Here is a 14336-nt window from a genome sequence, read left to right as displayed (position 1 = left end):
ATAAAAAACGGCACACTTCACAGACATAATTCATCTTGATTGCTATCCAGTTTTACGATTCTCGAGATTTGACTCCATAACTTTTGATATCCGTGTTGCAACAGAGATTCATTCTTTTGCTACCACATTAGCGTCACCTAATCTCAGTTTTATATGCGGTTTCTATTTAAGAATACACTTTAACATTTGTATATCCTGAACCGTGGGCTGACTGCTACTAAATTATTTCTTTCCAGAGATAAAAATAACTCTGTAACATACATCGCTGTTTTTTAACAGAGAAGAATACGTGGTTTGGACGTAGAAACGCAATGAAAAGCTCTGGAAATCCAAATGTACGATATTGCCCATATTTCATATTTATTAGTCAGGTCTGATGTGGAGTTCATCATGTTAATTTATTTTATTAAAAATTAAATGCTAGATAGCGGCAAAGAATTTATTCATTCTTAGTTATAATTTCTGTCGTTTTCGTTTACCGACTGGTTGAGATGACTTTTAGGAACGATAAATACAAAATATTCCTGTTAATTAAGTGTTAATTATAAAACAGAAAATTAACAAGATATATTTACTTATGCGAGCGTTTGTTTACGTATTTATAATGCTATCTTTTAGACAGATTTTTGTTTTCACAATTTATCTGTTCAATACATAAGTAATAATATCTAAATTAAATTAATTGGATTAGGATAGTCTATTTTCGAGTACCTTTAGTATATAGGTATGATAGTCAAATAAGATTTCCATCCAATTTTCTAAGACCTGTTCCACCAATCCTTAAAATACTCTCACTCTATTGAGTTTTTTATAATCACTAATTTATTAATTTCTGCCCCAGCACACGTCGCTCTTGCTTATTGCCACTTTTTAGCGATTTCTTCCCAAAAGTTCATTCCTTTGAACAAAAGTCTTAAAAAAATTTGCCGAATTGGTCGAGTTGATCTATAGTTTTACGTCTAGCAACACATTTGGCGATTCATTTATTATTTAGATTTACCTTTTTGGCTACACTAGCGTAAACACTGATCGTTAATCGATATGAACCAGCCAATATCCAGTCAGAAGTCAAGGGCCATCGGGCATCGTTCTCAGAAGTAAGAATGGCAATTGCATCTCATTAAGACGATCACAAGCCAATTGAAGATGCTGAATGGTTTTGAATCGCCACAATGTTCATATTGATGTGTAATGTGCTTTACGTAATGGATGGTATGAGAAATTTATTGATATTACAAGGATATTACTGGTAGGGTAGATAAAGGAATATTGTAGGGAAAAAGGCACGTGCCGTTGATTAGTACTCGTATCGATTTCTATTGGTGGTTAAATAACGTATAAATAAAAAGTACTATTTACAACTTACTAAGTATTATTTACAAGTATAGTTCAGGTGGGTAGTTAAACAATGCAAACAAAGTTAATGAAAAATTCTTAATGGGTAAAGCCTTATTCTGTGGTGTCTCAGTGTTAATATTATAATATGTTACCTATATGGCTATATCACAGAATAATAACTAGTAGCTAGCTACCCTATATTATGTAGTTATTTAGTGCGAAACATTAAAATTGTGTACTCAATATTATTTCAACGTTTACCCCGCAATAAAAAATGTTTTATGTTAAAATCACGTCAGTTTACAGCTTCTTGACAACTTTATCCGCCGCAAGGCTTGCAAATTCAAATTCTCAGATTTATTCAATTAAAATTCAAGAGAGGTACAATATTAAGGCAATATCTGCACTCGCATCTCTACAGACCGACAGATTGCGAATCGATTGAATACTAAAATCGATTACAATGGCATATCGATGTTTTAACAATTTTCGACACCGGAACCGTTTTATAACCGGACCTTTGCATTTATACCTATTGTTGTAATTTGAATGTTGTTTTCGTGGAAAAATAATTTTAGTAATTTTAGTAATTATATTGATTCCGCTGATGCCTCGAAGTCCTCATTGTTTTTAGAACATTTTTAATAAAACATTTTCGAACATAAATTAGTTAAAACAATTCTCACTATCAAAACAGGCCGAGTAAAATTCTAGAGATGAACAAATAATTTAAACGTTTATGCATTAGCATTATGGTTTAATCTTGCTTTGATTAATTTTATTTGTGTTATGAAGTAGGTATGTGTAATTAATATGAAATACTTTGATATAATATTATGTTTCCACAGTGTTTCAAAGTAAACATTGTACATAGAATGTGAAATCATGACATTTGAGCGAACCCATTTTCGGTTTCCGCAATGCCAAAATAAACTTTGGTATGGATTTAGGTATGCTGTTGTCAGTTAGACGATGTGACTAGAAAACATCATAGTGTTGTTACAGAGTATTTTACTAACGTTAAACGTACTTACATAATGTCTCTTTGCTTTCTGTAGTCCCCAGGTCCACTTCTTACCCATATGGTTTTGAATTTTGAAAGATAGTTTAGAAACTGTAATAAAATATGCGTTTTTTAGTTTGGTTGAATACGGGTGAATCCTGTAATCGAACGATCAGTTTACGTCATTTAGGTAACAAAAAATAAAAATTGTTTCTCGATGGTTTTTTACAATTGAAATCATAACAAATAAAAAATGTTGTGTGGTTTTATGAAACCACGGTAAAAGTGAAACTGTTCGAACGGTTCCGAACACTGCTTTGTGTAGCGCATGTCGCGTGACGGTCGGCAGCCGCGATACACGCGACATGATATGCGCTACACAGACCAAAAAGTTTGAGACGATGCGATGTAATAAAAGTTTCACTTTAATAAGATTCTAAAGTGTAATCAAGAAGACAACTAATTAATACATATTCCTTTAAATATTGACTCTTGTTTTTCGTCAGTGTGGATTTGATATATCGGAATTTATTGTTATAAAATGGTAATTTTTATAGAAGTGATTCATTCATGCATCTTACTCATACAGCAGAAATATAATATGAGCTTCTGATCGCGTTCTCAATAAAACTTGCCTATATATTTTATACCAAGCCATAATCTGTATGCATACTAAATTCATGTTATAAAAATATAGGTAGGTACTAAAACTTTTGGACATAAAACAATCTACATATAGGTACTTACTAATATTATAAAGCTGAAGAGTTTGTTTGTTTGTTTGAACGCGCTAATCTCACGAACTACTGGTCGATTTGATTTTTTTCTTTCGCTAGTCCATTTATCGAAGAAGGCATATATCATCACGCTAAATTTACAGGAGTGGAGCAATGCGGGTACTACCGCGGGGCGCAGCTAGTCGTTTTATAAGATTTAAAATGGGTGAAAAAAAAACGAAACAATGCGATAGTTTTAGTCTATAAATTTTCGCTAATACCATGGCTTATGAAGTATGAAAACCTACGGATATTCTCAATAATATTATAAAGCGTATCATAGGAAATAGGAATAGAAGATTTCCAGATCCTCCGTCTTAATAAATAAAGCAATGACATACCATGCATTCCTCCATACCCATATAGGCATATAATGTTTTATTCTCTAGCTAATTACGATAATTAAACCCTCATAATATAGAGGCTGGATGTTGGCAAGTGTGGACAATGCATCGTCAAGGCCACGCCATAATCTCATGTACACGAGCGCTGCATACAAAACAACTTATGCAATGTTTTTTTCTAGCTTTTTATAATTCTTTTGTAGTAGGGTAGCGTATGAATTTATATTAGTTTAGGTTTAAGTAAAAGTGTATGTGTGATTTAAAGGGGAAATAAATTTTTTTATGTTTTTTTTTCACGGTAAAATAATATAATATAATAGATATATAATATATCTATGACAAATATTGATAGTTAGATACTATATATATCAACTATCAGGCTACACTATCTATTATCCAACAATAAATTAAAAATAAATTATAGGTAGGTATGTTTTTACTTTTTAATTTTTATCATTAAGGTGCTTAAATACCTATTGAAAAAGCCAATGGATTAATATTACGTGTTGTGTGCACTAAACGGATGCCACTCAAGATTTGCGAAGATAATTCCTCAGTTCTGATTTATTTCAGTAACACCCTTTCGGCCTCTGAAAGATAAATTAAATATTGTAGATATTAAATTATCAATATTAAAACCATGTATTTTTACTACCTACAACATCAATGGGATCAACCGCAAAGCACTATAGCTATCAAATAGAAAAAGAATCATCAAAATCGGTTCACCTAGTCAAAAGTTCTGAGGTAACAAACCCAAAAAAAATATTCAGTTGAATTGAGAATCTCCTCTTTTCTCTTATCTCTGTTGAAAATTATTTATTTACCCAACGGTTATTACCAATCGGATTTCCTTTGACGCAGATACTTCCTAATAATAGGTACAATTTGTCTAACATGTTGTGTATAATTCAATACATCCGGAAAATAATAGAAATTGTACTTCATTTGTTAATAACGATTTTATAATGATCCACTATGTAACTCAGGTATTATTAGGCTGCGTTTCCACCAGAGATGCGAGTATGCATAGCGAGGAATGTGTTTGTAATGTACCAATCCTGTCGCTTTATTTACCTCGCTTCGGTCAGCACAGCTCTGGTGGAAGCGATACTTTGGTTCTTTTCAAACACATTCCTCGCAATGCACCTTCGCATATCTCTGGTGAAAAAGCACCCTTACAGGTGAGCAAATAGTATTTTTGTTGGTGATCAATTTTGTTGACCGTACGTTGGGTAGCGTCCGCAACGCGTAACTAATGACTTCCTATGTGTGCGACTGTCTGTCTGTCACAATGTATCGGTTGGCTTTGAAGGGGTTGGTAAGTATGGATCAGACGTTTTGGCTATTCTTATTTAGATATGGTAATTATATTATGTATAAATTAAATTAAATTCTTTATTTGACAACAAAAAATATACATGTACATGCAATTATGTATAATGTAATATATTGTGGTAATATTGTCATGCATAATCGTTATAATAAAAATCGTATCCTACATTTTATTTTTTATTTTTTCACTTGATTGTATGGAATGTCGTATGTAAGTATGTTCTTATATCAATCGTAAGTTTTAGCTTTTCTAATGAACTTACTTATTAATATCGTGAGCTGTTTGGAAGTACCTAAACACGTAAGCATCTCTTTCCAAATCACGATTTATATTCCTCAATATTGCAATATGTGTCATCAATTATAGCTATATAGCAGTCTGAATACATACAAAATTTTTGAAAAGTAAGTACATATACAGATTTTAACATTTAAGTAAATTTAGTCAAACTTTTTAGAAAATTACGCATCGTATTAAACAATTTTCTTAGATACAAACTTAAACAAAAGTATTCTCCACACTTAACCAACAACAGGACATCATTAAGAATCGAACTATTTCAAGCGGCGGATAGTCAAAAAATCTATATTGGGAATCGAAAAAAACTACAAACACTAGCGGATGCGCACGCGACGAACTTAAAGCGTCTTTTTAACAATTAATCGCTTCCTTGAGCCAGTATTTCCTATTCGTGTCGAGATGTCGTTGTGGAAAGATTAATATGCTACTATGTACAATGGATGAGTGAAGTGTAGCCGAATTGTTCGAAACTGTGAGGAAAAATGTGGGGTTGCCTCTGGTACGTGCATTAACCTGTGCTGACATTCAATACGTTACTATTTAGTAATCTGTGGCAGGATGTTTTGTGGATTGGTGTAAATGTTTTCGTTTATTGTGGACTTGTAGCCTTCAGAGAGCTTTATTTTGTGGCATTTTTTAATCTATATTATATACCTACCTATGTTTTAATGATTTCTTTTAGTATGGCGTTCTAATGAATAAAATTCGTAAAATTCATCAAAGGAAATGAAATGTTAATTTTGCAAGTTTATACATATATGTTTAAAGATTCTTAAGAAGGATTGCAACTAAAATCATTACCAGTGCAGGATAATCTGCGTCTATTAACCTTAAATAAAATAAATTTATCATGATGTTCGCGTAAACTGCTCAAATTCCATAGAACTTGTTATTGTATTCAAAGATTTATTCAGTTATTTAAATGTATGAATATTAAATTCACGTAATATTCGATATTGGGATAAACGTGGGATCAATATTGCAATCGTTATTTATTTCGCCTTTGTTTAGTTTACCTAGAATTTTATAGTACATATGAACAATGAGCATATTTATTCTCTAATCCTATCCTATTTTACTAATATCCTATCCTACTAATATTCTATCTTACTATAATAAATAATAATACATAATATTATATTATGTAAATACAAAAGTTTGTGAGGATGGATGTATGTGTATATGTATAGATATATGTTTGTTCCTCTTTCACGCAAATACTACTGAACCGATTACAATGAAATTACATTATGATGTTAATTATAGCACACATATAAAGGGTTACTTGGAATATCACATACCTAGGATAGGTTTTATCCCGGAAACTCCACAGGAACGGGAACTATGCGGGTTTTTCTTCGAAAACGCGGGCGAAGCCGCGGGCGCAAAGCTAGTAGGATATAAAACTAAAAATTAAATTAGATACTTTAATTTAAATTAAAGTTTAAAACCAATGTACTGATACCTACAGAAAAATCTATTGCATCACATATACATAAATACATAATAGATACAAATTGCCAGATATATCGGAAATCCTACGCACACAAACACAATATTGAAGCTATTGTTACAAAATTTACATATTGCATATTATGTTACAATTCAAATAGTTTTGTATATGAAGTGCCATAAATTTAAGTGAATGAAGCATCGCTAAGGAAGCTTCGTGGGATTTGTAGACCACACAATGAGATTCCGATATTGGGAAGATGTTGTACTTACCAAGGAATATATTCAATCCTTTTTCTTCTTTTTCTTGAATAAAAACTCATTTTTATCTACATAAACTTCCTTGTAAACTTCAATTCACTTCAATTCTTTATTTAGTGGCATTTTTAGACTTTACGATTCAACTTGGATATCAGTTCGACATCTGTAAAAGTTTGACGTTTGTTAATTTAAAAAAAATCTGTCATTCGAATTTCGAATCCCGCGCGCTTCATGGTCATATTTTTTTCTTTTCTGTATTTTTTTTAAATATTGTTAAGAATGACAAGGGTTTTATTTGTTTTAAATATACATGAAATACAAAAGAATCCGAGATTTAAAAAAATTGTAATTATTATTTATAATTTAAATTTTTTCGTGATTATAATACTTAATAAAATTAAGTTTTCTTTTTACCATAAAATTAAGAATGTTGCCCTCCATCGAAACAAAAAAATATCAATACTAAATAAATAACAGCCGTTCAATAGAAGTAATATATTAGGTTATAATAAGCTGAAGACTGATATAATTCAAGCCACATTTATATTGGAACATAAAAATACCACTTCCTTGCCACGTGCCTACAGGAAGCGGATACTTGAGTTTTGTGGTAAAACAAATTTGTGGAACATCGATTTATGAATGATCTTGTTATAAGTATATAGATTTTACTAGATGAGGCTTGTTTTGTTTTTTTTAGTAATATTGATTATCTAAAAATTAATGATAAAGCATTTATGAGCTGAGACGTCAGGGGAAAATATTTTCTAAAAACACGTACGTAAGAAGTGTAGTAAACTGATTTAAAAAAAAATTATAGATTGATTTTTTTCAATATCTTTTTTGTATAGTAAGACAACACGGAACTTATTCTACTAATTTTTTATAGTTTTCACGTACTTATCTGTGTTGCAGAGAAAATAGGAAAAATTTCTATAAAATGACGTAGATTAAGAAGCTGGTACCCAAACACTCAAGTGAATTAAAGTGATTTCTATCCTTAGAGTATATATTACAGTATATATATTCTAAGTTTCTATCCCTCTGCAGGGTATACCTAAAGAACATAGTACTAGATATCTAATTCAAGGTGAGTTAGTAAGAGCCTTCTGTGCCGTGGTCGACTTTTTTATTCTCCATAGAGTATAGAATATCCCTGGGGGTGGACCATTCATAAATTCATTATTGACATTGTATATTTTAATTAATAACTGCTGTACTAGAAAGGTAGTCTATTCATAGTCTATACAGGCAAAGGTCATAGAAAATGTTGAAAGGAATATCTAGATTCTATATTTAAAAAAACATAATAGTGACGCGGGATTGGAACTCCCATCGACGATGCATGGTACCTATAACTTATAAGATAATATAAGAAAAAAAAATGTGTGCGTGTACTAGTGTACACACGTAAGAAGTGAAACTTCTTTATGACCTTATTTTTCAAGAAATAATTTACAATATGCAACTTTACAGAAATACGTCGAATCACGCGTGGTAGAGATAAGAAAAAGATGGCGCGTAACGGAAAAATGTCACGCGTAACGAAAAAATGTTAAACTAAATTTTTTTTCCAACCCCGATAAAGAAGTTTCACTTCAAAAACGAAATTTATTTTTCTTTACCAAATAAAAATAATATTCTCCTAAAATTGTACAAAAGTTGGCGTCGTCTTCTTTTACAAAAAAAAGTCTATTATGAAGCTTAGATAGGTACTTACTAGTGTAATTTTGAATATCGAACGTTTACTTCGAAACATAAATCGAACAACCAAAAAATGTTTCATCTTTTCAATTTAAGAATAGATAATCGGACAGTTCTGGCAACTTTTTAACACTAATACCTATAAACGATAATGCGGCGAAATTGAATACGCATTAATCATAAGGAAGTCGGAACAAAATGAGATGCCACATTAGTTGTAACCGTATAAATGTTCTCCGAATTGTAGGCAGAGGAAATTCATTTCCTCGCAAGAATATCGTTTCTAATAACATAATCATCTAAACATGCCGTTACATACAGATTATATAATATAAATAGATATTTAATTCATGAATGAATGTATACGACATTTAGTGATTGAAGAACATGTAAAATGAATATTGTACGATTTATAAGATACTTCATCGTTTGGTGGTAGCTATAAATAAAATTAGTATGAATGAACGTAACGTTTTATTTATGAGTATTGAGTACCCATCACATTTCCTTAACATCCCTTTTCTATGTTTTTTAACCTATTGCATATAGATTTTAATTTTTAACCATAGACAAAAAACCTTCACAAAACAATAGACAAATAAAATTTTGAATTGAGAATAATAAAATGAAACGATTTATCGCAATGAAACATAAAGGCACGACACGAGGAAAAATGATTGAAGCAATTATTTTGGTATTTAAATGTTTTCACAACCTCCTCATTATCTAGAAATTATCTTTCTAATTCTTGTAATTAATTAAATAGGCTTTTCCGCATCTTGTAGAAATTACATGCAATTAGTTTTTTAAGGCAATACTTAGCTCCATTAAAGCGTTATACACCTAGGTACCAGTTTTCTCTTCAATGCAAACAAACTTTATGAAGACGTAAAATCTATGAAATGCTTTTGAAATCTTGGATAGAATGCATAAAATGAAATCAGCAGTGGAAAGTAAAATAAAATTTTAATGGAGCAATATAACTGGTCTAATTTCCGAACGTCTGTCCGTTACCGCTAAATTGTTTTACAATACAAAATATGTCCAACATTAACATAACAAAACGAAAGCGTTAAAATTCGATCGTTAATCAGACGACGATATAAATCACACGAATTATGTAACGGCGCGATCCGAGCGTTTTCTTTAATTTCCACTGAGACAGTCAGCGGGACAGGGAGAGAGATAAAATAGAGTGCATACAATAGAAAGAGATAAATATATTTAACGGCGTCAGGGACGGGGCTCACGCGCATCGCTCGGCTGAAAGCTCGCGCCGTCTTCAGTCCTTTCTTAAGCTTTGACGTGTGTGGCTGTGTGTCAAGGCCCCGGCGTGTCCTGAAAAATACACGATTCGGAACTTAGTCGTGTTAAGTGACTCTCAGTGAATTTTTTGTGCACGTGACGTTTCATTTTGACGATATAGTGACTTGTAAGTGCGATTTTGCGCGGGATTCCTCTTCATTCTTTAGTCGGTAAGCGGATTTGTGTTATTTTAAGATATAATTAAATATAGAACGGCGGCTGTATGAAAATATAATTAGTTGAATATTTAAAATGATTCATGGTTAGCTAGAAACAGTTAGACGGTGTCGCCGGTTTGTGTTGAGAAACAGATGTTTGGGTAAATATCAGGTGCACGTTTTTTATGAGCACGAAATTTGGCGGCAAAATTTTTCGCGGCAATCTTTGGTTTTAGGAACACATACATGTGTTATTACTTATTAATATCTTTATTTTTAACATTCTGTATGAGGTATCGTCTATTTAAAATGTAAAATATTTGTTTTTGTTTGAAGATTTTTCTTTGAATGCTTGCTTAAATTTAAATTAAGTAAATAAAAAAAAGAAAATTATAATCAATACAAACAAATACTTATTCGTTATTTAGGCCATTTTGCAAACGTAAAAAGTATGCTATGAGATACGTTTATGCTTCATAAAAATTTAAGGATAATTATTTAAATAACCTATACCTACCTACAATTATAGCAATTGTTAATAACTTATGTAGTCAAATAAAACTTTCTTCCATATTTTAAATATTATTAATTCTCTGATGAGTACGAGATATGTACATAGACGAATACTTTAACATTAGGTATTACTAATATGGAAAAAGCCATATAAAAAAAATTCCATCTCATCATCTACATAATGACATAAAATATCTATAAGGTACCCATACTTTATGCATAGAAGTCATTCTCTAGTAATAAATGAATAGCCCCTGTATGACCGACTACACAGTACCTAAATACCTATTACTTTATGTATTGAAGGCATTTTCTAGCAAAGCAATGTATAATAGCCCCTGAAGTCGCGTTTGAGAATATATTCTGGCCCTGTATGGTTGCAAGGCCAGAAGCTGGGCATCACCGGACCCTTAGCATTCATCCCGCGTAGTTTAACACGTGGCAAACAATATGTTTTTGTAGTCTGGCACAAGGGAGGCGTGGAGTCGCTGTAAGTCCTACAATTTTTTTATTGTATAAGATTTGTTATAATGCAAAAATAAATATAAGACTTTCCATACCATATACAGACAACATAATAAATACTTAGGTATTACCTACTAGTTTATGTATTGAACAAGCTCTCTAGCAACGGATAGGCCCTGTATGGTTGCAAATTGTAAGGCCAGAAGCTGGGCATCACCGGTGACCGGACCCTTAGCATTCATCCCGCGTAGCGTAACACGTGGCAAACAATATGTTTGGCCGCCTAAAGTACAAGGGAGGTGTGGAGTAGCTGTTGGTCCTACAATTGTTTTAATTGTATGAGACTTGTGTTAACGCACTATCATTTGTTTGCAGATTATATTATCGTAGTTTAGTTGATGTAGAACGTTAATAAATTACTATGACTTATGAGTTGTACGTAACACTTCTATTATATGTGATTTTTCTTTTCTATCTGCAATGGAAATAAAGCTTTTTAATTTTCAATCCTATAATTCAAAGTCAATATTGTCATTTAAACGTAAATAGTTTAAACGTAAGATTTGTTGTACATGAATCAAATAACCTGTATATATATATAAATATATAAATAAAAAGACAATAATATTTTGAGGGCGTCTCCATTGCTTTTAACTTACCCTGTTCCTTACCTCCTGGCATGTAGTCCGAAACACGTGGTAACCGCAAAAAATAGTCACAAATGAAGATGTTCTAATGTTCAGCTAGGCTAGTGTAGAGTAAATTGGTAATTAAATAGATATATTTATAAGTGTATTTTTTTGTAAAAAAATTTATAATTATTTCGGAAAATCTTCAAATAGGATAGGAAATAGTTTTTATTGATTCAACATTGTAAGATACTAGAAACCATATTAGATAACTATAAATAGTATTATTTTTTAAATACGGGAATTAATTTATTATTAACTTAAATAGATTAGAATTACTTTTATAGAATACTACGAATAGATGCTAGACATGAATGAAAGAGATGAAGAAAAACACTTATAAAATTATATTTAGGTTAATCGTACTAAATTGAGTTTATGGTTAGTTTTACTCAGAATTTCAATGTTGTTTTTTAGTTTTTTAATTTCACTGCAGATATTTTAGTATCTCTTTGATCATTTTAACGAGCTACGCTGTTGATCATAATATAGTTATGATGATTTATTTCGAATATTACATACCAGAAACATTTCTGACTGCAATATTTTTGAGGGTAGATGGTAAATTAAAGAATGTTTACACAAGGATTTTCTTTAAAGTCAATTGTTGATAAAATGTAATAAAATTTTAAAGTTAGGAATATTTGCGATTATGTGGTCTCGCGAATCATCATTTTTTATGGAATTTTTGATATTTAAAAATATGCGATCAATACTTACATGAAATTATGTTAGATAGTATTATCCTGAAACATGATATGAATTATACCCCTGTTTTCCGTCTCTACTTACCTATTTTTAACCAGTTTGTACTCCACATTGTACTCTGTAGGTAAATACGCATTTACTCGTTTGATTACTTAATAATAAGGCAAATTTTGCTGGTTAAAAATAAACAACACAGTTAACAGTTGAAAGATAAACAAATATGGTTTTGTAGTTGATTTTCCTTGGATATTGTTATATTATTTTATAGTTAATATCGATAAAAACCCAAAAAATGCACAGTTTTTTCCCATAAAATTATTTCGGCTATTTTTTACATTTATTTCCACATATCATTGTAAGCATAATAATAATGTTTTGTATGCTTGACGTATCTCATATAAGATACTCATAAAGTTTGCTGCCAAACCACCGATGGTCCCAAATAATCGTCGACTATCGGAAGAGTTTATTTTAGCTGTTCATGTCGTAAAACTACTGGTTAAAAGCATTTTCGAGATTCTAGGGTTATAAGTGATTTCATGTATCATTTGTTTTATTTTTAGATATGACAATTGAACTATTCAATCACATACAGTACTGTCAGTTTATATAGGATGGGTGTTTTCGAAACCTCATCGTCTACTATCAAAATTGTTTTACAATTTCTGAGATAATTCGTTACAGCTGGATTTAAGCAAAGGTATTGTGGATATTATTTTACTTCAGGTGCAGTTTTTGATTTGGTTACTACGAGAATAATTACACCAACTACGAGAATAATTCATAATTTCATATAAATAACATGTAAAAAATATCTATCTATTAGGTTTTCAAAGGAACGTATGTTTATTATGAGCGCAAGTGCATCAAACATACCTTTTAAAGTTAATTATTTCTCACCACGTTGCACTTATGTATGAAGATAATAAAACAGTCAAATAATTACCTTATTTTCGACCGTTTTACAAGCATAGTAAGCTTACCTTTATACGTCTTTGAATATTAACGAAACAATTCATATGTGGAGTGTAAAGTTATAGTAGTTTTTATTCCACCAACGATTCTTCTACTCGTATTGCATAATAAATTGGTAATTTATGGATATTTTAAGCTTCAAATACTTCTATTGTAACGTCATCTAGCCCCTTCCGTATTGTATTGACGAAAATATAATGTGATTATAATAAAAGGGTGATTATCATAAAATATTTTATGTAAATTGGTTTGCTTTTTATTTTAGGACTTTATAATTACTATTGTTGTGTGAAAGTCATACCTATAGTTAATTAGCGTCAATTATCTATACAGAATACAGATGAAAAGATGAGATGGTACCTACTCGCGTATAATTTTCATGTCTAATACCTACTATGTAATTTAAACCGAATAATCTCCTAGGTTGTTTTCAGGTTTTAACTTGTTTATTTGCGTCATTTTTAATGTGATACTTTTCTGTCTTTCCATTTCATTAAGCTCTACGAAAAATCTACGCATTTACAATAGTTACACAAAAAATAGTGAAATCTGTTTCTCACTTGGCAACTATTTTATTTTGATGTAATTTATCAATTAGTAGTAGCTCTATCTAATTAATGGTAAATACTCAAGTTCAATAAATGATAATTTATTGTTTATTTATTTAGAACCTGTTATTGTTTAATCGATCACAATAGAACTAGACATCGACCTATTAATTAACATTAACAAATATAGATTCAAAGATATAACGGCGTCTTAAAACGACCAGTAATTTGTTTAAATTAATAACGTTAGTTCTATGTTCTAACAATTATAAACTAACAAATTAAATTAGAACATACATAACGCTTTTTCTTGTTCTTCAGTGATAATGAGGTACCTACATATAGTTGTTTGTGTGTAACATTGAAAAAAGTTATAGATTTTGAAGTGAAACTTCTTTAGGCGCGATGAGAGTAAAATTTCAAGGTCGCGTCATTGCAATACGTTATGGAGTAAGGCGACG

General features: G+C 30.9%; 1 protein-coding gene and 1 pseudogene across 3 annotated transcripts in view; both read left to right on the top strand.

Annotated features, from left to right (window-relative positions):
- LOC149479552 (uncharacterized) overlaps positions 1–14336 on the top strand; it is a 217863-nt pseudogene that overhangs the window by 16460 nt on the left and 187067 nt on the right. The window lies entirely within an intron of this gene.
- The window catches only part of LOC149479554 (fibroblast growth factor receptor homolog 1-like), a 69796-nt gene continuing 65254 nt past the window's right edge, over positions 9795–14336 (top strand). For both annotated transcript variants that reach the window (XM_089708063.1, XM_089708064.1), the window contains exon 1: positions 9795–9989. The gene's annotated coding sequence lies outside the window, so the exon portion shown is untranslated. The remainder of the gene's footprint in view (positions 9990–14336) is intronic.

Source organism: Colias philodice, chromosome 20 (assembly GCF_061535455.1).
Source record: "Colias philodice isolate Cphi_HAF_F1 chromosome 20, ilColPhil1 Martin Lab GWU primary, whole genome shotgun sequence".
Lineage (NCBI taxonomy): Eukaryota > Metazoa > Arthropoda > Insecta > Lepidoptera > Pieridae > Colias > Colias philodice.
The sequence above is the reverse complement of the archived record's forward strand: the minus strand, read 5'-3'. Positions and strand labels throughout refer to the sequence as shown.